This window comes from Rhinolophus ferrumequinum, chromosome 18 (genome assembly GCF_004115265.2).
Source record: "Rhinolophus ferrumequinum isolate MPI-CBG mRhiFer1 chromosome 18, mRhiFer1_v1.p, whole genome shotgun sequence".
Taxonomy (NCBI): domain Eukaryota; kingdom Metazoa; phylum Chordata; class Mammalia; order Chiroptera; family Rhinolophidae; genus Rhinolophus; species Rhinolophus ferrumequinum.
Window position 1 is genome coordinate 14,515,138 of NC_046301.1, and position 24,314 is coordinate 14,539,451.

A 24,314-nucleotide genomic window follows, 5' to 3' on the forward strand; every position below is an offset into this window, starting at 1 on the left:
TCTTACTGCCAATACACCAGTATCTAAAATCACCATCTAAGTGTCACAAGTTTAAAATCACAATGATTCTAGAAAATAGTCATTTTCTGATTCTCATTAGCACTAGGTGATCTCCTAAATTAAACAAAAGATACGTATTCTTCATTTTCATGCTGTTCCATCAAATTACAAAAAAAAACTAATTTCAAAATTAAACAGTAATTACAATGACATAAAAACATGCGTATACCTAAAGCTTGAAAAGTAATACACAGAATAATCGTTTGGTAGGTAATGATATCATGTATGATTTTTTTTCATGTATGAACTATTGTTATGATTATAAATTTAAAATTAATTAAAAGTGTAAGCTAAAATTAAAAGGTTTACTTTGAAACGGTAAGAAAGACAAAACATTTTTAAACCTTACTAACTTTCTTAATCAAGTGTCCATAAAACAAATACCAAAAGAAAAGAAATCCTAGGTATCACATTTGGCCATATTTTAGGTGGTTCTGGATTCAGTGAGAATTGGACATTATCATTACTCTGAAGCTACATTTACACACACCATTAAATATGCTTCTGAATGTCTGAACATAAACAACAAACAAAAATCATGTGTGAGAGGCGGGGATGGCGAGAAGTGCAGGATAACACAAGAAAGAAACAGCCACTAGGAAAGTAGCATGGAGGAGGTCCGAACCATGTTCTGTCATGTTGGCACCTGAGAAAATGATACCATATATCTGCGGCAACATCATTTCCTTTTTATGTTGTCTACCTAAACCCTACATAATTTGCTTCAGGTAGACCAAGTCAGGATTTTTCTACAGCCAAAGTAAATACTTTTACCCAGCTGTTATATCTCTTAAAAAACAGAAACAGGTAGTTTTCCCTCATTCAATCTTGCTGAAATTTCTAAAAAAGAGAACTAAAGGAAGATTCTTCTTTCAGACCATAGTTTAGTGGTTACCAGAGGGTAAGGGGGGTGGGGGGTGGGAGATGAGGGTAAGGGAGATCCAATATATGGTGAAGGAAGGAGAACTGACTCCGGGTGGTGAACACACAATGGGATTTATAGATGATGTGATACAGAATTGTACACCTGAAGTCTATGTAATTTTACTAACAATTGTCAGCCCAATAAATTTAAAAAAAAAAAGGAAGATTCTTCTATTTCTCTTCCTCTTCCTCCCTGTCCTTCCATTTACACAGTTCTCCTAATGAATTTACATAATGGGGAGAGGAGAGGTCTTTGTTTCCCAAAAGGAGGAACATAATAGTTCTAAAGAAATATGAATTAAAAGTAGAACAGTCAGTATCCCAGGGAACAACTTTCCATCTCTAACTAGCACAGAGCCACACTGCAATTTTCTATTTTATGGTAAATGACTGAACTAATAAATCGAGACTAAGTCTTTGCTCAGACAGGAAGTCAGATAAATTCTAAAGGAGGAAAAAATGTTCTTTCTATATCAAATAACATTCTCCTTCTTTACACTATTTAAAATAAATTATGAAGAAAAATTGCTGAAGTTAGATCAATGGCCAGAAGGATTGTGCTGTCGTATAAGAGTCACACTCAAAACTTCTGCAAAGCTGCACATAGTTACCAAAGACACCAGCATACTTCTTCCAATCACCTGGAAGTTTGCAGAAAATGCAGGTTACAAAAAAAATGTTGAGCTATTTTCAGTGTTAACAAACCCTTATAATCAACAGCTCTAAACTAACAAACTAAAAATTTGGATGGTCTTCAAATATGTGCGTATCATAAAAAACGAGTTCCAAGAAATGCATTTATATTCCTCCTCCTGCTTTAGGGCTTATTTTAAATGCTCCTGTTAAATTCAGAGACTATTGTACTGCTATTTACAACTATTTATTTGGTGCTTACTGTGCACTGGAATAGCCCCAGCTCCCTAAAAGCATCTCATGCAAGAAATAGACATGATATACTATGGTAGCTTCCTTCCCCTGCGAGGTAAATTATTTCTGTCCCATATTATAAATATGAGCATATCACGACCTGGCTAAAAGTCATTTCCTCAGGTGCAGGGTATAGGAATGTGACCTGACCTGGGATATTTCTTAACAGAATTAGATTTATCTTTTCTTGTCTTTTGGAAGTTGTTGAGATGTGACCCCAGAAGAACTGCTGGCCGTGCCTGCGGCCATGTAGAGAAAATGCTCATGAAATGAACTGAGGATATGCAGAGACGAGAGACTGAGAACTTCCCAGCATTATCAAGCCCTGTTTTAGTTTCTAAGGGAGCCAGATTGGCTTTGAACAGACACTTTATAAAATGGCCAATATATTTGTGAAAAACTGCTCAGTACCATTAGCCATCAGGGCCATTAAAACTAAAATCACAATGAGATATTAATTCCCACCATGATAGTGGCTCACTTGAGATCCTAGAGATCCTCCTTTAATTCTGTAAGATGCCTCATTTCCTTGCTAGGTATGCTATCTCATGCCACACACACACAAAGTAATTGTACACTGATGGTAGAGTTAAATGTAAGTGTCATGTCATTTAAAGCTTTTAACACAGACATCTGTGTTGACACGATGTCTGATAGACATTAGACACATGTGGTTACCAGCACTTGACATGTGGCTGTGGATACACTCTGTAAATGTAAAATATCCACTGGAACTTGAAATCTTATTTTAAAAAGAAAGAACAACAACAAAAAACCTCCTTAATAATTTTATTATTTATATTAATTCCACCTGTTACTATTTTTTAATGTGGCTACATAAAAATGAAAGTTATATATGTGGTTCAAATTTGTGGCTCACATTATATTTCTAATGGACAATACTAATCCAGAAGAAAACATAGATTATATTTCTCAACTCGGTGCAAGCAGGGATTTTTTAAAAAGGGACACTCAAAGTACTAATCATAAAAAAAGATACATTCGGATATATTAAAATTAAGAATTTTAGTTCATCAAAAGACAAGATCAAGAGATTGTAAAAGTGAACCATAAAATGGGAAAAGGTATTTGCAACGGGTAAAGATCTCATATCCAGAACAAATAATAAATTCCTACAAATCAAGGGGAAAAAGACAGTTCAATGGAAAATGGGCAAGAAATCTGAACAGACACTTTATAAAATGGCCAATATATTTGTGAAAAACGGCTCAGTACTATTAGCTGTCAGCGCAATTAAAACTAAAACCACAATGAGATATTAATTCCCACCATGATAGTGGCTCACTTGAGAAGAACTGACAATACCAGGAGTGACACACACATGGAACCACCAGAACTCCTATATTTTGCTTCTGGGAATGTAAACTGTTGTTGCATCATTGTTTAAAAAGTTGTTTGGTAGTGTCTGCTAAGTTAAACATACACATATCCTTTGACCAATAAATCTGACTCCTAGGAATACGCCCAATAAAAATGAAGGACATCCAGGTGCCAAAAGACATGGATGAGAACATTCGTAGTAGCTTTATTTATAATAGCCAATACGAAAAATAATGCAAATGTCCCTAAACAGTAGAATGGATACAAGTATCATTGTATTTATTCAGTGAAATACTACAAGACAACAAAAAAACAAACGCTCAATAGCTATGCACAATAATAAGGATGGCTCACATAGTGTTGGAAAACAAATGTGAAAATATACATACTATATGATTCGATTTAAATACAGTTTAAACACAAGCAAAACAACTCTATGGTGTGAGAACTCTGATGGCTACCTTTTGGGATAAATGGAGTCTAGTGATTGATGGGGACACAAAGGCAGTTCTAGGGTTGTGGTAATGTACTATTTTACAACCTGTGTAGCAATTACCTGAATGTTTCAATTTTATGATAATTCACTGTACTGTACACTTATATTTTTGCACTTTTCTGTATTTATGTCAAATTCAATTTTTAAAAGCAAGCAATTTAATTGAAAATGTATGATATCTTCTAAAAAGTAGATAGATCAAACAAATAATAGAACCTATAGAACATTTGAAGAGTATGATTAATAAACTTAGGGCAGTAGTTCTAGAGAGAACTTCCTATCCACTAAATAGAAAATACAGATTATTTAAAGCATTAACAAAAATGCCATGTCTAAGATACATGGGAAACCCCATGTTTCTCCAAGGGAAATTCCAAGAAATTCCAAAGAATTAACATGCAAATAAATGATACTCTTACCGTAATACAATAAAATTATAAATAATAATTTTAAAGCCAAAAAAAAATAAATTCTTGTATGTCTGAAAATTTAAAAAACATACTATCAACTTATCTTTTGATTAAGAAACATGAGAAAAATAGTCGCAAAGTACTTAAAATTGAATAATAATGAAAATGATGTTCAAATTTGTGAGACTCAGAAAAAAAATTAAAGAAAAATTTAAATATATGTTACATTAATCAGAAAATAAAAAAGATTTAGAGCAAATAAATTAAATATTCAACACAAAATTTGGAGAAAAAGACTACATTCAAAGAAGAAAAGATAATTCCAAAAGTGAGGAAAGTGAGAATAAAAAAGACAATAGAAAATATTCTCAACAGCAAATTTTAATTATTTTAGTAATTAAAGACATAGATAAAAGTCTGATGAGAGTGAACAAGAAAAAAATTAGGAAATTAATTAAATGTGAATTGAAAAAGAGAAAGTATCTTAGAGAGCTAGAGTTCTTAAATAACCCTGTGCCGGTCATTTGAAAATCTAGAGTAAGTGGACATATTTCTGGAAAAAAAATAAATTCTGAAATGGCTCTAAAAGAAATAAAAAAAAACAACAACAACGAATAGTCATTTAAGGTAGTAATCAAGGATATCCTTGACTCAAAAAATACAAAGCAAAACAAAATTAGGCATCATTTGTTTTAGAGGTAAAGCCAATCAAATTTTCATGAAATCAATAATCCCTTTATTAGAGAAGTTATTTAAGAGAATGAAAAAAATAATGAAAAGTATCCAACTCATTTTTGTGAGTCCAGTGCAGGAGTTGGCAAACTCTTTCTGTAAAAGGTCAGGTAGTAAATATTCTAAGCTTTATGGCCACATATGGTCTCTGTCCAATGTTTGTGTGTGTGTGTATGTGTGTTTACAACCCTTTAAAAATGTAAAAATTATTCATAACTCTTGGGTGATTTGCTAACCTTTGATCTAGTAATATCTTGATTTGCAGGAAAGGCAGTGCAGAGTCCTTGCAATGACTTATGTCAGAAGTTTTATGAAAATACAGCCATGCCCACCCATTTACATAATATCTTTGGCTGCTTTCGCACTTCAACAAGAGAGGTGAGTAGTTGCAATCGAGACTGAATGGTCGCAAAGTGGAAAATATTTACCATATGACTCTACCAAAAAAGTTTTCTGACCCGAACATGTAGGAACTAACAAGCTATTTCTCCTTTGATTTTCTCTCTTATTAGTCACTCTTTTTGCACGTTCAGAGTTGCTACTCCTACAAGACAGACATGCTCCAGTCTTAGTGCATTTGAGATTGCTATTCCCTCTACCTGAAATTCTATTCCCATAATATCTAGATATTTTAGTCTCTCACCTGTACTAACTTTTATCACAATGAACGCTATACTGCAGTCTGTATTACTTTTCTCTGTCCCTCTTTAGATTGTGAGCTCCCTGACCTTGACCTGAATGTTCATTTCTGCATTTTAAAATGCCTAGCCCATTATCTGTTACATAGTAGTTAAGTACTGGATATATATTGATAATTATTAACTCCCAGAAACATAAACAATATTACATAGCTCTATTAGGAGAGTGAAAGTGGTGGATTAGGGGAAGAGAGAAGTAGTATAAGAGCCAAATCATCACCTTTCACAGTAGAAAGTTGATATGTAACATATAAAAATATCACTATAAAAAAACAGGATAAGCATATTATTTAAAGATTTGGAGGCCAAAGAGCTTGCACAAAGCATTGCCTCTTCTTCCAACTGTTTTATCCCCATTCACCTCAGGTGAAAATCTTAGCAATACAACAGCCGAACAGAGGCAATATCCTACTTGCCACTAGTGATGGGGTCCTTACTGCCATTTGACATGTGAGTGAGTAAACTGAGTTTGCATTCTAGACTACTTTCAGTAACAACCGTCTTAGTTCAGATTCTCGAGAAAAATACCATGAGACGAGGAATCAATCATATGCAAGTGACTTGCTAAAGAAATGCTTTCATGAATACTGGTAAGGGAGTACAGAAAGCAGGGAAGGGAGGGGAAAGAAGGTGAGCAAAGATACAGTTTCAGGTAAAGTCCCAGCCTGACCCTGCAGGAAGAACTCTTGAGGGTAAATTATATCTTAGTGTTCATCTCAACTCATGACAAGGATTTTGGACTTCAATACTATCAGATCAGTGGATCCTGGCTAACATCCCTTCAGGGGGAAAACAAAACAAACAAAAAACAAAAAACACAAAAAACAGGAGACAAATCAGGTTCAGGGGGAATGTGTTGCCCCTGAGGAGCAAGAAAAGGGGTAGGGGAAGGATGGAAAGTGATACCAACAAACAAGGACACCTGTATTTTTATCAATACGGCCACCACCTTCATTAAGCAATCAAAGTAAATATCATCAATAGTGTGTATTGATGTAACCAGTATGGACAAACCAAGATCACCTATGCAGAATTCTTGCTGAAAATGTTTAACCTGAATCCAGTGATGAGTAAACAACAGAATAATCCGTAATAGGGGAAAATCTGTTCAACAACTAGCCTAGAATTAAAAACAAAACCCCCAAAACTCCATGTAATAATAATAAAAAAAAAAAAAAAAGGGAAGAGGGGTCTGTTCTTAGAGTAAACTAAAGTTTATAACCTAATGCAGTTTGGAAATTTGATTGGACCTTAGACTTTTCTTAAAAGGCTATAGTAAAAGATATGTTTGGGTCAATTGAGAAAATTTGAATAAGAATAGCATCTATGGAATTTTTGTGAATTTTCTTAGGTGTGATAAAATTGTAATTGCATAGGAAAATGTCATTATTCTTCAGAGATACAAGTGAAATATATGTGTCATGATGTAGGCAACTAATTTCCAAATGGTTCAACAAAAACTTGTGTAAAGAGAGAGTAAGTCAAATGCAGTAAAATATTAACACTGCATCATAGTCTATAGTTACAAAAGTTTCAAAACAACATTAATGTTCATCAAAAGTGGGATGATTAAATAACTCTTCAAATATACAGTGGAATACTAACCAGCTATTTTTTAAAAATTCAAATTTCTTAATGTTACTAGAGGTAGTTTTCTAAAATATAACACATGTGATGTTAACTAATAAAATCAGGACAATTACTGCGTAGGTGTGTATAAATATGAACGCGTAAAATTTCCACATGGACATTGAGCAGATGGGGTCAGACTAGGAGAGAACTTTTCACTATATACTTATTTTTAATACTATTTGATATTTAACCACTGTGAATGAGTAACTATTGTAACAATAAAACTTGTAACAAAGAACAATGGAGAAAGCTTCAAAGAATGTAGAGATAAAAAGGATACTAAGATAATCGAAAATTGACATAAATGTAATAAAACAACAAAATAAATATAACAACAAAAGCCGCGTATGAGTTTATGAAAAGCTAACAAATTAAGCTTACTTTTGGTAGGATGGATCAACTGAAAAAAGACAAGGCAGAAGTAAATCTTTGCAAATGAAAAATAAGGGTAATAAGTACTAACAAAATACAAGTTTAAAAACTACGATGAAGTGGCACAAATTCCAGCCAATTTATTTGAAACATCAGATTAAATGGACAATGTTCTAGGTATTACCAAATGACTCAAGGATCAATAGAAATTTTGAATTTTTAATATTAGAAATTAATCAGTAGCTTAAAAAATCATATGTAAGAAATGAACAAAACCCACAGATAGTTAAGTTATACAGGAAAGAGTCACAAACATTCAAAGAACATGTAATTCCTGTCTTAAGCAAACAGTTACCAAAAGTAGTCAGAGACAAATCTCCCAACTCTTTAAAATAAGCTAATGTAATCTTGATTAAAAAAATTTAAAAGGCAGTAAAAATAAGAAAAATGAGGGCCCAGGTTTACTCAAAACACAGATAAATGTATGCTAAAATATTAACATAAATTCTAAAAATATTAATAAACTATATTCAACAATGTATTTAATAATTATAATCAACTTACATTATCTCAGTAATGTAGTTTAACAATAGAAAAATCAGTGTAATCTTTCAATTGTGTAATTCATGAATATTAAATTATAAATTTCTATCTTTTGTATATATTATTTTTATATATGCATATATAGTAAAATTTACTCTATTTGACATTGTATTAGAATTCCTAACCAACACAAAAAAACAAAAATATAAAGTTCAGTTATTTAAAAAAATCTTTGTTCTTTACAGATGGCATTATTATCTAAATAGAAAGTCTAAGGGATAAATTAATATACTAATATATAAATAAATATATTAAAATAATAAGAATGTTTTATAAGGTTGCTGGATATAAGATCATTACACAAAAATAAATTACATTTCTAAGCACATATAATAAACCATTATAAAATATAATCTTTTAAAAAGTATAATTAAAATATCATTAATTTAAACTTGCTAGATGATGGGTCTACGGCAGAAGATTAAATAAGCTGATATATGGTAATATATAGATCATTGTCTGACGTCTAGTCAACAATCAATAAAAGTGAACTGCCATATAACCCCTTCTAAAAAACAGTACCATTAATAACTGAAAAAAAAATTGCAGTGTACCTAAAAATATTGTTAAAAGTTTAGAGAAAATTGTAGTCTTTACTAACGGACATATGAGAAGATTTACAATACAAATATATACTTTTTTCTTGGATGACAAACTCAATATATTATAGCTGGTAGTTCTCACCAAATGAGCTAAAAATCAAATTAAAATCAAAATTCAACATTTCATAAAACTAGACAAGCTCATCCTCAAATTCATATGTTACAATGAAAAAAAAAGCTAAGACTGTCCAGGACAAATTAAGAAAAAAACAAACAAAAACTAGTAAGAAGAGGATTCAACCAACTAGAAGTCATGACTTATTACAAATATTTAGTAATTAAATTACTGTGGTATTGATACAAAAACAAATACACCAATGGAACAGAATATAGAGCTTATGCAAAAGATTCAGTTATATGTGGCTCTATCGGTATATGACAGGTAGCATTACAAAATACTGGAAATAGAGTGGCCTGTTTAATATACAGTGTAGGAATAGCTATCCAAACAGAAAAAGTTGAAAGTAGACTCCTACCTCACACCATACACAATATTTTAGGCAGGTTTCAGGCCTAAATAATAAAAAGCATATTTCAAATAACATATTTCAAGAATACATAGTAGCAAATTTTGTATCATCAGGTAGTAAAAGACTGCTTAAACAGGTATCTACATTGCTTGCTTCCTCACCTGGTAAGTTCTTTGCTCCAATGTCATCTAATCATAAAAGCCTTCTTTGACTACCAGATATAAAATACTAGCTTCATACCTAATGCTTGACATTCTCTATAGCTTTCCCTGTTTTATTTTTCACCGTAGCAATTATAACCCCTGCTGAGATGGGCGGAGGGACTTTGCCTGTTGTTCTCTCTCCTCTAACCCCAAGACCTAGCACCTAGCAAATAGTATTCCTTCAACATTTGTAGAATTATAAAAATACAAAACAAAACAAAAAAATTAAGAAAAGTATTTACAAACTTACCACATTTAGCTGAAATTCTTCTGAATTAAAAACTACCACAAACAGAGAAATAGGCCCTAGCCCAATGATAATATTTACATTTCCCATAAGAGAAAGACTTAAAGTCCATAATACATAAAGATATATATGCAAATCTATAAGAAGAGAAAAATGATATAAGACAGAAAAGATTTAATCAGACTACTCACAGAAAAGAAAACCTCCGTGGCAGAACACGTGACAATGTGTACCTTATTAAGGTACACAAATACTTTCTTCAGAAATGTGATACTAAATTTGACTGAAAGCCCAGCACCCCTTGGGTAAATCAAATGAGGTTCACCTACCTAAAGCACAGAGAAGGAAGCAAGTTCATTCAAGGTACACCTCAGAGATCTCAGCTATATTCTTTAGCACAGAGAGTGGTTCAAGTTTATCAGTTGCAGACCATAACACATGAATGAGACGGGAGCTGTCCCCTTAGCTTTCTGTTAGCATGACATCTGCTCTCCAGATCTCACCTGCCATAAATAATCCTGGAGTGATGCTGCATGTAAACTAATCTAGGTAAGTGCCAGGGTCACCTCATCTGGGCCAGGTTTATCTATCAATCTCAGAGTGGACAATCCACAATTTGATTACAGATTACCTTATATTATGCCTAGACATGAAGAAACCTTCTCATCCACCCTCCTAGGCACCCCCAGGCTAACAGAGACAGAATCAGAAGAAAAAACACATTCTTCATAAATACACATGGGCCAGTTACCACAGCTGACCACACATTAGGCCATAAAACAAATCTTACAACTTTTCAGAGAAAAGGTATCATACAAATCATGTTCTCTGATCACAGCACAATTAAGTTAGAATTTGGAAATAAAGAAATTAAAATTCCCATTAAAAACTCATTGGTCAGAAAATAAGAAATTTTAAAATTCTTCCAGTTGAATGAAAATTAAAATACTGTATCTAAATGTATGAAGAACAGCTAAGGCCTTGCTGAGAGGGAAATGTACAGCCTTAACAGCTCACGTTAGAAAAGAAGACTAAAAATTAAAGAGTAAATGTCCAACGTAAGAAATTAGAAACAAACAATAAACCCAAAGAAAGTAAAGAAAGAGAGCTATTCAAAAGAACAAAATACAAAACGAAGATGAAATAAAGAATTTCAATAAAGACTAAGTCAGATCTTTGAAGGGTGAATAAAAGCAAACCTCTGGTAATATCAATGGATAAAAAGAGAGAATGCACAAATAATACTACAAATGATAAAGGAGACATATTAGTGATATTACTGAAACTAAAAAGATAATAAGTGAATATTATGAACTTTATTCAAATTTACTTGAAAACCTAGGTGAAATGGACAATGTCTTATAAAAAATTAACTAGCAAAACTAACCTGTGATGACATAGAACACCTGAATGTACTATGACTATGAAAGAAATTAAAGAGTTATAAAATATTAACAGAGTATCCAGATGCTTTTACAGGTAATTCTTACAAAAACTTTCAAAAATTATATGGTTGGAAATTTGCATACTCTACAACCCAGCAATTCTACTCATAGCAATTTAATTAAGAGAAAGGCTTACACATGTTCACTACAAGATGTCCAGAAGGACAACCAGAAAGCAAAAATTACGAAAAAAAAAATGTCCTTTCAACTGGAGAGTGTTCAATAGTGTTTTATTCATACAACTGCATGCAACAACAGGCATGAATCTTATATAATGTTAAGTAATAATGGTCTCAAAAGTCTTTCAATATGATACTCTCTTCACGAAGTTCAAACACAAGCAAAAGCAAATACACACTCGAAACTTCTGAAAAGCAAAGGACTGATAAACACTTTAAAATTCGGGGCTTATAGGATGCAAAGGGAGAAGGTTTGAGAGTTCATGGGTGGCCATGACATTATTTATAAATAAAACAAACAAACAAACAGGCAAATTTTTAAAACTGGCCACACATGGACTAACAGTAATTTTGTATCATGAACCTAGGACTACAATGAATGTAATTCCTTATGCCTGAGATCCTAAAGGAAATAAAAAGAAGTAATTGTATCTTCTGGTCTCATAGTCACGAATCTTAACCATCTGTTTCCACACAGGGAAATGAAAGAAAAGTTAACGTTTCACCCCTCTGAAGTTGACAAGTATTTAAGATGGATAACATACATAGATTGATGAAGATATGGTGAAAAGGAAACGTAAATATTGATGAGAGTGTAAATTTATATAGCTTTAGAGAACAATTTAGAAATATCTAGAAAAGTTAAAGTTTCATTTGCCCTATGAGTTACCAATTTCATTTCCAGAAATCTACCTTAAAAGAAATTCCCATATGAGGGCTCAAAGGAGACAAGCACATACAAGGATCTTTCACTGCACTTAAGCTCCCAACAGCAAAAATCTGGAAACGTCCTATTCATCATAGGGGAATGGATAAACTGTGGTTTATTCCTGTATAATGTGATGCAAATGGTAAAATGTGGGGAAAAAATGTGTGTGGATTAGCAGCACAGAAAAATATAAGCTTAAATTAAAAAAAAGAAAAGCAAGTTGCAGCAGGATGTACACAGTCTGATACCATTTACTTAACGTTTAAAAGTACATAATACAACTTTTAATATTGTTTATGAATCCATTCCATTTGTAGCAAAAGGACAAAAACATACAAGGGGATATAACCAACTCCAGAAGAGTGGTTACCTTTGAGGAGGCAAGAGGAGAAAGGCTTACAGGGATGAGGCTTTGCTGAGTTCTTTAATGTTTTATTTCTTTCACATAAAAATAAGGTGTGGGCTCAAGGAACTATGACAAAATGATATCTGTTAAGTCCAAATTGTGCACCCTGTGCTTGTTATATTATTTTTATATTTTTTCCAGTAGGTTTGGATTATTTTATCAATAAAATTTAACTGGATTATAGGACAAAATAATCGGACATCTCAAACTCTATCCAAAGTCCCAGTGAGTGCCTTCATTTCCAATAAGGATTCATAGCACGCACCAGTTAGGAAATCAGTGGAATTCTCAGAATTATAAGATGTGTCCAGTCTTGTCTGTAATTATTTTACTCTACTAAGCCTAAATTGCGACATGGAAGAAATTGGGGAAGATTACTTAGCCTCCTGTAATATGAATTTTGATTAATCATCAGGGAATACCTGAAAGTACTCTTCTATAACAGACGCTTGAGGTTATATTAAACCTAAACAAATTAAAATCATTCATAAATGAGCAATCTCAATACACTTAGGGACAGTCGTTAAAATCTTGAAGGTTTTGGACTGCCATTTTTTTGAAAATGTGTAAACTCCAAAGAAAATATTCAGAAGCAATGAAGGAGAATTACGCTATCAGTATGAATATGGGTCACCTGTACGACAGAAATACCATAATCTTTGTGGTATTTCCATTTCAAAATTCGAGCTATAAAATAATCACTGCCTTGATTTCGATCATGATGTTAAGTTACTACAATGTAACTACAGGCAAGTTTCAACTTGGATTTCCACTCCTTGTTCTTTTAAGAAGCAGGAAATCTTATAATCTCTGAAAAGGATACACCCTTCGTTACCACTGACAGCATATCTACAGTATGATTTATGTCAACATTCACTCGATTAGTTTGTTAGAAGCACTGTACTGCATACTTTGTACCGGGAAAATGCTTATTACCTGCCAGAGGAGACTTACAAACAAATACAAGCATGACTGAAAGGAGGGGAAGGTGGAATCTTTGTCATGACAGTCTCAATGTAAAACTCAGGGCCAGCATCCACCAAAACAATTTCTATAAAAGGGCTCAATCCCTCTAACAGGTGTCACAAAGAACTGTAAGTAAATTGTAAAATCAATAAAAAGTAAAGTTATTTTGCTAAAATTGGATTATTTTTCAAACCTTTCAATGCTAATAAAGATGAGTTTTGCTAACCAAATTCTCCTTCCATTACATGTCCTTTGATGGCATATACCCGACTGTACAAAGCTTTAGGTGGGAACACCCACTTTGGAAGAACCGACACAATTCATTGACTTCTTCAGTCTATGCCTTCCCCTATGCATCTCCCCTGTGTGCCCTTCCTTCAGCAAACATTTAATGAATATTTACTACGTGCTAGGCATTACTCTAGGTGGACTATTTAGTGGATGATGATGGTGATGATGATGATGATGGAGGTGACGATGGTGGTGGTGATGTGTTATGTGCCGGGCAATGCATAAGCACTCTATAATCCCTGCCTTCATGAAGTTTACAATCTAACGGGGAAGAAGCAACTAATAAATTGATTGCCATTATAATAAATGCTGAGAAGGAAACCTACAGGAGTCTAAATGTCAGGGAGATGGTCTGAAAGTCAGAGATAATGCCCCCAAGAAAGCACAGACCACCCCCAGTTTCCACCAATCACCCCTCACTATTTTGCCCCAGTTAGCCAATACTGTTTTTCTCTGAAAACCAGTGCTATACCCCCAAGGAACTTATTTATCATTTTCCTCCCTGTTACCTCTTTCTCTCCCGCGTCCTAGTCTGCTCTTCAGCACCGAGCCCGTACTTGGCCTCCCTCCCCTTATTTAGGCAAATACACTTCATCCACTGAATATGCAAAACTCACGTGAGCACTCCTGCACAGTTACGGCCCTGCATCAGACAAGTAAAGCCAACGAGAATGCAGGGATTGCTGGTTGGTAGCTGCCTTTCTCTGGAATCCATATACACTACTCCTCCCCCCAGTCTGTTCTCTTTCATTGCAAGGAAGAAAATGAGAACCGGAGGGCAGGAAGGAGGGAAGGAAGGAAAGAAGGGAAAAAAGAAGAGATCCAAGTAAGAGAAGATAAGGGCACTGACATAAAGTTTATGATCTCCCTAGGAATACCTTTATCTCCCTCCTTTTTTTTCCCTCTTCCTCTTATTTTTTATGCAATGCATTTAAACTAAAAATAAATAAACAAACAAAAACAGTTCATCCATTTCTCTCACCCCCCCCCATATCTTCCTCTAGCAGCCATCAGTCTGTTCTCTGAATGCATGAGCTTGGTTTTATTTACTATTTTTAGATTCCATAATGAAAAGAGATCATAGGATATTTGTCTTTCTCTGTCTGATTTATTTCACTTAGTATAATGCCCTTAAGGTCCAACCATTTGTTGCAAATGGCCAGATTTCATTCTTTTTTTATGGGTGAATAATATTCCATTGAAAGTACAGAGGGTGCCAGAAAACGTATACACATTTTAAGAAAGGAAAAAACTGTATTAAAATTATAATACTCAATATATACTGATAACAAAAGATGAATACAAGTAATGTGTATACATTTTTTTGGCACCCCTGGTATATACCACATCTTCTTTATCCATGCATCCATCAATGGACACTTAGGTTGTTTCCATATCTTGACTACTGTAAACAATGCTGCAATTCATATGGGGGTGCACATATCTTTTTGAGTTAAGTGTTTTCATTTTCTTTGGATAAATACCCAGAAGTGGAATTGCTAGGTCATAAGGTAGCTCTATTCTTAATTTTTTGAGGAGCCTCCATACTGTTTTCCATAGTGGCTTCACAAATATACATTCCTACGAACAGTACACGAGCGTTCCCTTTTTCTACATTCTGGACAACACTTGTTATTTCTTCCTCTTCTTTCTTTCACCTTTAGCCTTGTATTCCTTTTTATCTCTTTCGGCTTTCAATAAACATTTAACACTTATGTCATGGTATTTCATGGTATTAATATACTCAGAGCTCTTTCCTACATGCAATTTACATTATAACGCAAAAGTTAGCCCCTGGATGCAGTGAGCACTCTGTAGTATTGAGGACACCTGTCCCTTCATTTTAAATAAAGCCAACCAGACCTTTCAACTCATATATGCTACAGATTTGGAGGGAAAAAAGAGTGGTGCCTACGTTTCTATCAGTTACTATCGGCATTGAGCTTTTACTTCTGCCGAATTTTATATCACAGTTCTGCCTTTGCCTGTCTTCCCTTCTCGCTCATTCCCAGGTGCCGAGAGAAATTCAAACTTCTTATTTTGTCATACCGAGCAATCAGCTTGCCTAGTCTCACGAGAGACATCTTTCCACAAACCAAATGGCCCTGTCCCGTTCGTCTCAAGAAAGGCATTTGTTTCACTGGAGAGGAATTCTTTCCTAACTCTTAAACTAGCGGGTTCTTTTTTCCTCTTTATTACAATTTTGAAAGCACATTGTAAATAAAATTAAAAACAAAGCAAAAGCAAACAGAGCACATCAATTGTGAAGGAATAATGTTGAAAGGTAAAATATGCAGTAATAAATACGTTTAAAAATCCAGGCGAGTGCTTTCTAGTATAGACTCCTCTATTGGAGCAATTATAATGAAATTCTCTCCAACAAATACAAGTTTTATTCAGCTCCTCTGTGTGTATACATATGTGTGTAGGTATATCTATTAGTTTTGGAAATAGTCATAAAATGTCTTAATATATGGCATAACACAATGTGAAGACAACAATAAAAGGAGGTTAAGACTTTGGCTAATAGGCGAGCAGTATGAGAAACCTCAGAAACAGAAGCACCGTTGTAACTCCTGAAAGTCAAATAGTTTGTGCAAGTCTGTGGGAGAGGGGGCAGGTGTTGGTTGAGAAAGTAGGGACAGTGAATGTGAAAACTGCTAAAGTGGCCACTCAAATGACAACCAAGCAAAACACATCAACATGGTACATTTGTTCCACCTTTCACTGAACCTCTGAATTGATCAATCTGCCAAATTAAATGAGCAAAGTGCAACCTAGTTGTAGGTCCCACTCAACCTGCCAGTGATCAAACACACAACATCTTGTGAAAGAACCAAAAAGGAAAGCCATGCTGGCGCTAACCAGAAACACATATCGTGTCCTGGGGAAGAGTCAATGAATCGAGAACAAACACTGTCCTGAAAAAAAAAAAATTAAAGGAAAAAAGTGTCAAGACCTGACAGGTGTTCATGAGAAGACTGAAATGGAGGGGGGAGATGGTAAGCACAGCTGACTCAGAGAGAGCACGTTTAGAATTCGGAGACAATGCAGGTACCCTTAGGGAGTGTATAGTCAAACACGGCAAGATTGACGATGACTTAAATTTGGAAAGCTCTAAGTTGGAAGTGTTTTTAATTTGGTAAAGAGGCCTTTTTCCTTCCACTAATGTCAAATCAGGAAGCAGCTATTTTAGTTAAATACCTAGCCTCAACATTCAGGGCATGTGTCATCACTAGTTATTTGACCACATTTTTGTGGCTTAGATTTCTTGGTAAGAATGGTCGGAACTGGGACCGTGAATAGCTTTGAAGCTTTGGTACTCGACATGCCAATGAAATAAGGGTTCAAACTGCACCTATTAGTGTCACATATTTCCTAGCAAAGAGGGTCAACACCGGTTTGCATTTTAAGGAAAGAAGGAGGGACAAAAGAAAAACAGGAATGGACAGAGGGAGAGAGGAAGGAGGTCCTTCTTTAAAAGTATGGACAGAACTGGGTGTTTTATAGTCATTTTAATTGAGAATGCCCTATGAGAAAAAGCATCCCATTGCAGGTATCCCCTGCTTTTTTGAAAGTTTGCTTTATGCCGCTGCATTTTCTTTTTTTTTTAAGGAAGAAACTTTGTACAACACTGTACGGTGTACGTCACTTCACTTTCATGACAGACCTACATTAGTGCCTGTTTTCACTAACTGAAAGAAATCTGAAGATGATTTTTGCTTTTACGAAAAAAGGTGAAAAGCAAAAATAACACTCAGTGTTTGTTTTGCAGGGGCTGTTATAAGTCAGCACACACCCCGAGCAGCGAGAGTCACCAAGCTCCTTCCCCGGGAACCACACTCAGCATCTCAGCATCAAGCCACCAGAGCTTTGAGCTGCATCTGTGAGCACCTGTGCTATATCTCCATTTATTTTGTGCATCCATTAGCAAGATGTGTCCTCAGGTAGCTGCCTCTTCACCTTCTGCCATTTCAGCTTACAAAAGTTTTCGTAGGAACGCTCTACTTTTGGAAAGCGGGAGAAACCTGCCCAATAACTCATGTTTCTCTGGCAGATTTTAAATATAAGACAGAAAGAAATTGGAGTCAACCCGTTTTAGGAGTTGGACAGAATCAAAATATTTTTGCTGCTTTAAAAGATGAAGTACAGGCAATGTGTGGCATTCAAGGTCTTTCAGGGAGAACATTTCTAACCGTAAAAACACTTAGGGAAATGGTAAACTAGGAGAAATGTATTGCTGGCATCCCTCGCTCATCCTTTTCCCTCCTTTTAGCTGAATGTTTTTGTTATGCTTTTGGTCTATTGAAATCCCACAACTGCATCCACTTTTCACTAAAGTGCCTCTTAACACAAATAATACATTCTTGCCCTTTCTTTTACACATAACAATGTAAAACAGCAATTTAATTGGAGAAATTCATATTTAATGTGAATGACTGACATAAGGTATTTTCTAATTAAAATCAATTGGTGGTATATGTAGGAAGGTTTGTTTGTTTGTTTGTTTGTCTGTTTGGGTTTTTGTCTGCTGTATGGAATGGAAGCATTGAAAGCACACCTTGCTTACTCAGATAGAGTAGCCTTTTATTCCCCATATTTTAAGAACAAAGACACAATAACTCAATAGATTTTCTAAAAGGTTGCTGACTTGCTAAAAGACTGACAACTTATTGTTCTGTTCGTAAAACAGTGGCATCTTCTGGAGTCCATAGCATTCCTCCCTCTCTTATTCAACGTGGTTGTTTCTGAGGGCAGGTAGTGAATTTTCAGCACTTACTCACTCAGTAGTTAAGATGAGAAATCGTGTCACCCTTTTCCCCATGGTCAGGTCTGATAGCTCCTGGTCACCCACATGCCCATCCTGTTACTAAAGTTCCCAACCCAGTCCATGTGAAGGTTTTCTGCCTCAGTTTCTTCACATATGCTCTTCTGGCCTCCCCCTCACTGCACCTCTCTTGCGAGCCCTTGACTTTTTATCACTCTCAGGAGCCAGGGTTGTGTAAATATCCTACCCACCACCTTGAGCAAATCAAACACACTCACTCAGCCCGAGTCTGTCACGTGCGTGGCTCTCACACCTCCTACGGCTACGAGGAATATGTGACCCCATGTCCACAACTACTCAGCACAGTGCCTAACATAGGGTGTGTGACATGTCTGGACTTCCTGCTAAATGAGAGAGATCTGTCACAGGAAAACAGTGAGTAGAAGTGTGTATTGGGCCCACAGTTTATTCGGTAAGTGTCGATTAATAATTTTGGTTTCAAAATCTCTAAGTAATGTATTTTTTGTCTTTTTGGTATTTCTCCAAACCCTATTTTAAAAAAAATCCCAGATTTGTGAATATTTAAAGTGATATTAAAAGATTCTGGGAAGAGATGGCAGTGGAGGCATAGTTTGGGGATCTCTCTGAATCCCCCACATAAACAACTAGCAAAGGCCCAAATCCCACAGACAACATCTATAACAAAAGTAAGTGACAGAGTAATCTTGCAAACGCCCAAATATGAGTCAGTGGCTAGAGGCCCCAAACGCAGAAAAACACCCACGTAGCGTCAGCAGCTGTTAAGAAGTGGAGGACAGGCACCGGGGAAGGCTGGGGGCCCTGAGAGCTAGAGAAGCCACATATTGCCAAGCGGCACCCAAGGAAAAGCTCATTCGGGTCTGCTGTCAGCAGCCATCAGAACTGCAAGTGGGCTCTGCAGGCTCCAAGTCGAGGGTGCGTACAGAGGGTCCATGGTAAGGTGTGACTGTGCTGGAACGATGGGTCAGGGACTCCTGAAACTAACCAAACGGGGCTGTCCTCCGCGGTGAAGCCCTGCACTGAGGAGTCGCCAGAGCAGAATGTACCGGGAAGAGGAAAGGGACTACGAGGTGGCAGGTTGGTAGGCAGAGCGCTGCTCTTTTGTACAGGGTTCAGAGAAAACGTCACCTGTAAGATGACACTGGAGCAGAAACCTAAGGGAAATAAGGGAGTGTGTTAGTTTCTTATTGTCGCGATAGCAATTTATCACAGACTTAGTGGCTTACAGCAACACAAATGTATTATCTCTCACCTGTGGAGGTCAGAAATTAAAGGTCAGCCTCAGTGGGCTAAAGTCAAGGTGTCAGCGAGACTAGTTCCTTCTGGAAGCTCATGTGACAATCTAGTTCCTTGTCTTATTCAGCTTCTGGAGGCTGCCCGCTTTCCTTGACTCATGCTCCTCACAGTACTCCAATTTCTTGCTCCAGTTGTCATTTCTCCTCCTCCTCTCTGATCTCCTGTCTCCCTCTTATAAAGTCCCTCGTGGGTACATTGGGCTCACGTAGACAATTCAGGAGAATCTTCCCATCTTAAAATCCTTCACCATGTTTTCAAAGCTCTTTTCACAATATTAGGTAACATATTCGCAACTTTCAGAGATTAGGATATGAATATCTTTGGGGGAATATTATGTGGCCTACCACAGGGAAGACTAGCCTTTCTGTATGAAACGCAAAGTAAGGTATGCCTCCTACTTGCTGAACGCTGTGATTGGTCACTGTGATCATATTTCCACTGGGATTTAAACTCAACTAGTTCCTCAGGGCTCTCAAAAAACGTTTATAGAGTTTTGAAAACAGTGAATGCACTTTGGACTTTATGTCACTGGAACTTGAGCAGATGTTCCAAAGATGAAAGGAGGGTTTACATTTAAGGCAAATATGTACTCATTTTAATCCACTTCAAAATCTGCTATTTTCCTGGAAAGACTGACTTATCATGCAAATCATGCGTCAAAATGAAAAAAAGATACTGTACATCGAAAAACAGCATGTTTACTTTTCACCTGTATTAGCTAAGGACTGTCAAGACATAAAGAGCACACATGTATGAATCAATGTTTTAAATATACTCCCATTGGTGAGCATTCATATGTTAATTTAACTAATATCTGACATGATTTACAGAAAACTGTTTGCTCACCTTCAGTCCCTGCTACAAAATACAGTAGGTGGAAATATGAAGATATGCTCGTTCAATCACGGTCATTAACATGAAAGGCAATGTTTTATTAAAAAGTAATAATTGGACTTCATAGTAGAAAGAAGTCAGAATTTTAAAGACAAAATTTTAAATGTACACACGTAAATACACATATAAAATATTTAAATCTCATCTAATGTCTCATCTAGGAAGGAAGACCTGTTAGAATATGGACCCGAGAATCTAGCAACAGATTTTCTCAATGTGACTTGCTAGCCCTGTGATCTTGTTACTCAAACTCTGTAAACTCAAGAGTTCTATTTATACAACAGAGGGAATCTATGTCCTTCTGCCTCTACTAGTTGTGAGGATTAAATGAGACTGTGATGCTAAATCCATACAGAGTTGAGCCACATGGTAAAGCTTTCCGTAAATAAATGCTACTACTCTTATCATTTACTCTTCAATTTCCTATTTAAAGATTTTAAATAAATCATCTTCCTTATCACCTTCACAGTTCACCGAAAAATTGAAACACAGAAGCCAGAGGGTTTGTTGTTCTAAACTATGTTAAGTCCCATCTGGCGTCGCCTCTTTCTAAGTGACAGCAGAAGTCCTTCCAATGGCCTGGAAGTTCCCGCCTTCTTTGAAGCATTTATTCCTCCCCCTTAGCCCAGTCCCAGAGATCCTTTCCCTCTGCTCTCTGGGAAGCCCAGTTCCTTCAAGCCTCTGGGCATTTGCCATGCTCTTACTCAGTCTGGAACATTTTAGCCCCAGGAATCTGCTGGCTCCCTCCCTCTTTCAAGCCTCTTTCAAGACCATGCAGGGAAAAAATAGCTCTTTGTCCAAACAGCATTCCCAATCACTTTGTTTGCTTTTCCCCCAAAGCACTTACTTTCTATTAGATGTCCTAAATGACCTATTTATGTTATCTGTCTTCTCCAACCACACATAAACTCTAAGAAGTCAGAAAATGTTCTCTTTTCTTTGCTCCATCCCCTTTGTCTTCAACAATGTCACAGAGGTCTATATAAGACATTCAGGTGCCCTGATTCAAACCGATGCTTTCACACTCTTCTTACTGAGAGAGAGCCGGACCAGGGCCTCGTCGTTCACTGCAAACTCCACCATCACTGGAGAACCATGCTCTCCTCTACTATACTCTATTGTCAAAAACAGGTAGTTTGTCGGGATTCCATTCCAAAACCTTTTGCACATGCATTATCTACATTATCTACTTTCTTCTCAGTTCTCAGAGAGCAAGACCAAATATGACTGGAAAACACTCATCTTCTGCTATGGATGTTATCCTCTGCTAATCACACATTATACCATTTAATGCTCTCAATCACTCTATAGGGTCTATAGGGTCTATAACACAATCCCTATTTACAGATGAGGAAACAGTCTCGAGATGACACACGGTTAAGAAGCCCCATGCTGAGTGATTTGAACTTGAGAGACAGCTCTCTCCAAAGTCTGTGTTCTTAGCACTCGGTTGCATTGCCTTTTCAACTGTGGAAGATCTGACATCATTTTCAAAGAGTCTTGATGTCTAAAACCACATTCTTTTCTTGAATCCTTAGAGACAAATTAGTATTGGAAGTATATGCAAAAGTGTTTCTACTCTGTAGAATTTCCAATAAAGACAAACGTTTTCTTTTAGTTTCTTATCATGTCTGTACAAACTACGACTGTAGCTTTGCAGCGAAACACCCTCTGTATCACTGGAGAAGGCAGTCATCACTTCTGCTGATAAAGGATGATGTAAGAACAATCAGGATATCTGTTTAAGATTTAAGTTGGATCCAAGTAGAAACTGATTTAAAAAGCTGACCACATAATGGAGGCAACAACTGGCAGTGCGCCCCTTTCAAAAAAACACAGACAAAACTGAAAGCAAAGAGAGAGGAAAAAACACTTGAGTCAACACAGATTCTCTGTACTAAGAAAGAAATTAAAATAAAAATGGAGAAAACGTCCCATGTGTGAAAAAGTCTTCTGGATGAGTAATATCAGATCGCATATAGTGATGCTTTCAGAGTTAGAGCTGAATTTCCGTCAATAGATTCTTGAGGGGCTCATTTTCCTGAAAAATCAATGTGCATATTGCATCTTCCTAAAGAAAAAATGCACAATCTGAACGATGATTACCTGGAGCCCAGCCAAAAAGGTTACTAGTTTATAGGAGCACAGCCCATATTTCATTTCTGCATTTTTATTGAGATCATTATTTTAGCTTCACGAATATTTTCCAAAATCTATTTCAATCTCTTCCCTTTTTGGCTTTCTGAGAAGTATCAGAAGTCAACTTCTCCACTTCTATAATACACTCTTCAGTTTAGCATATTATCTTTAACAATTATGTCTAAAATGTTAAAACATAAACATAACAAAAATACCATCATGTTGAGTTGAATGTATTGTATAAATAACTCCCAACAATCTCCAAGGATATTTAGTAGCTGAGGAGTCATGTCACTCTTCCATTAAAAAATATATACATACAGGAGGTGCCCAAAAAATGTATACACATTTTAAGAAAGTAAAAAACTGTACTAAAATTGTAATACTCAATATATACTGATAACAAAAGATGGATACAAGTCATGTGTGTACATTTTTTTGGCACCCCCCACATATATATATATGTGTGTGTGTGTGTGTGTGTGTGTGTATATATATATATATATATATATATATATATATATATATATATTTGCCTAGTGTTTGCCCAGTTATAGGCTTCTTGAGGATAGTAATCGTGTCTAATTAGCAAATCACTTTATTGTGTACTTTCATATTGCCCGTGTGGATTAATAACTGTTTTCATTGACTAAATTACAACATACAAACAAAACATTTGAAAAGTAGAAAAAGCTAAAGATTTTTTAAGGTAACCATTATACTTTAATCAAAAACCACAAAATCTAGGTGACGTCATAGGAATGGTGGCAGCGGGGCGCACTTTTTGAGTTCTCCTCCGGATCCTATCACAAACGGGACATCTATAACCCATGAAAGGATTCTCTGCTCATCATGCAGAACAGCTAAGAGACTCGTGCAAGGATTACTTGAAGGTGGGCAAATTGGGTGAGCAGGGGAAGAGGGAAGGGAGTGGAGTAGAGACGTGGCCGCATCCATGCTGCATTTCCACCGCCACATAGGGTGGCTGAGTGGATAAGAAAGCAAGAACCTTGTATATGCTGTATACAAGAGACTCACCTCAGATCAAAAGACACACACAGACTGAAAGTGAAGGGTTGGAGTAAGATATTTCATGCAAATGGAAATGAGAAAAAAGCTGGAGTTGCAATACCTATATCTGACAAAATAGACTTTAAAATGAAGAACATATTAAAAGACAAAGATAATAATAAAGGGATTGATCCAACAAGAGGACATAACCCTAGTAAACATCTATGCACCCAACATAGGAGCATCTAAGTATATATAACAGATATTGACTGACATAAAGACAGAGATCAACAGTAACGCTATCATAGGGGACTTCAACACACCTCTGACAACAAGGGACAGGTCTTACAGACAGAAAATCAATATGGAAACAACAGCCTTAAATGACACATTGGCCACTTAGATTTAATCAATATTTTCAGAGCATTGTACCCCAAAGCTGCAGAATACACGT

General features: G+C 35.8%; 1 protein-coding gene across 1 annotated transcript in view; it reads right to left on the reverse strand.

Moving 5' to 3' along the window:
• Positions 1-24,314, reverse strand: part of SLC7A11 (solute carrier family 7 member 11) — a 179,998-nt gene that overhangs the window by 66,591 nt on the left and 89,093 nt on the right. The window lies entirely within an intron of this gene.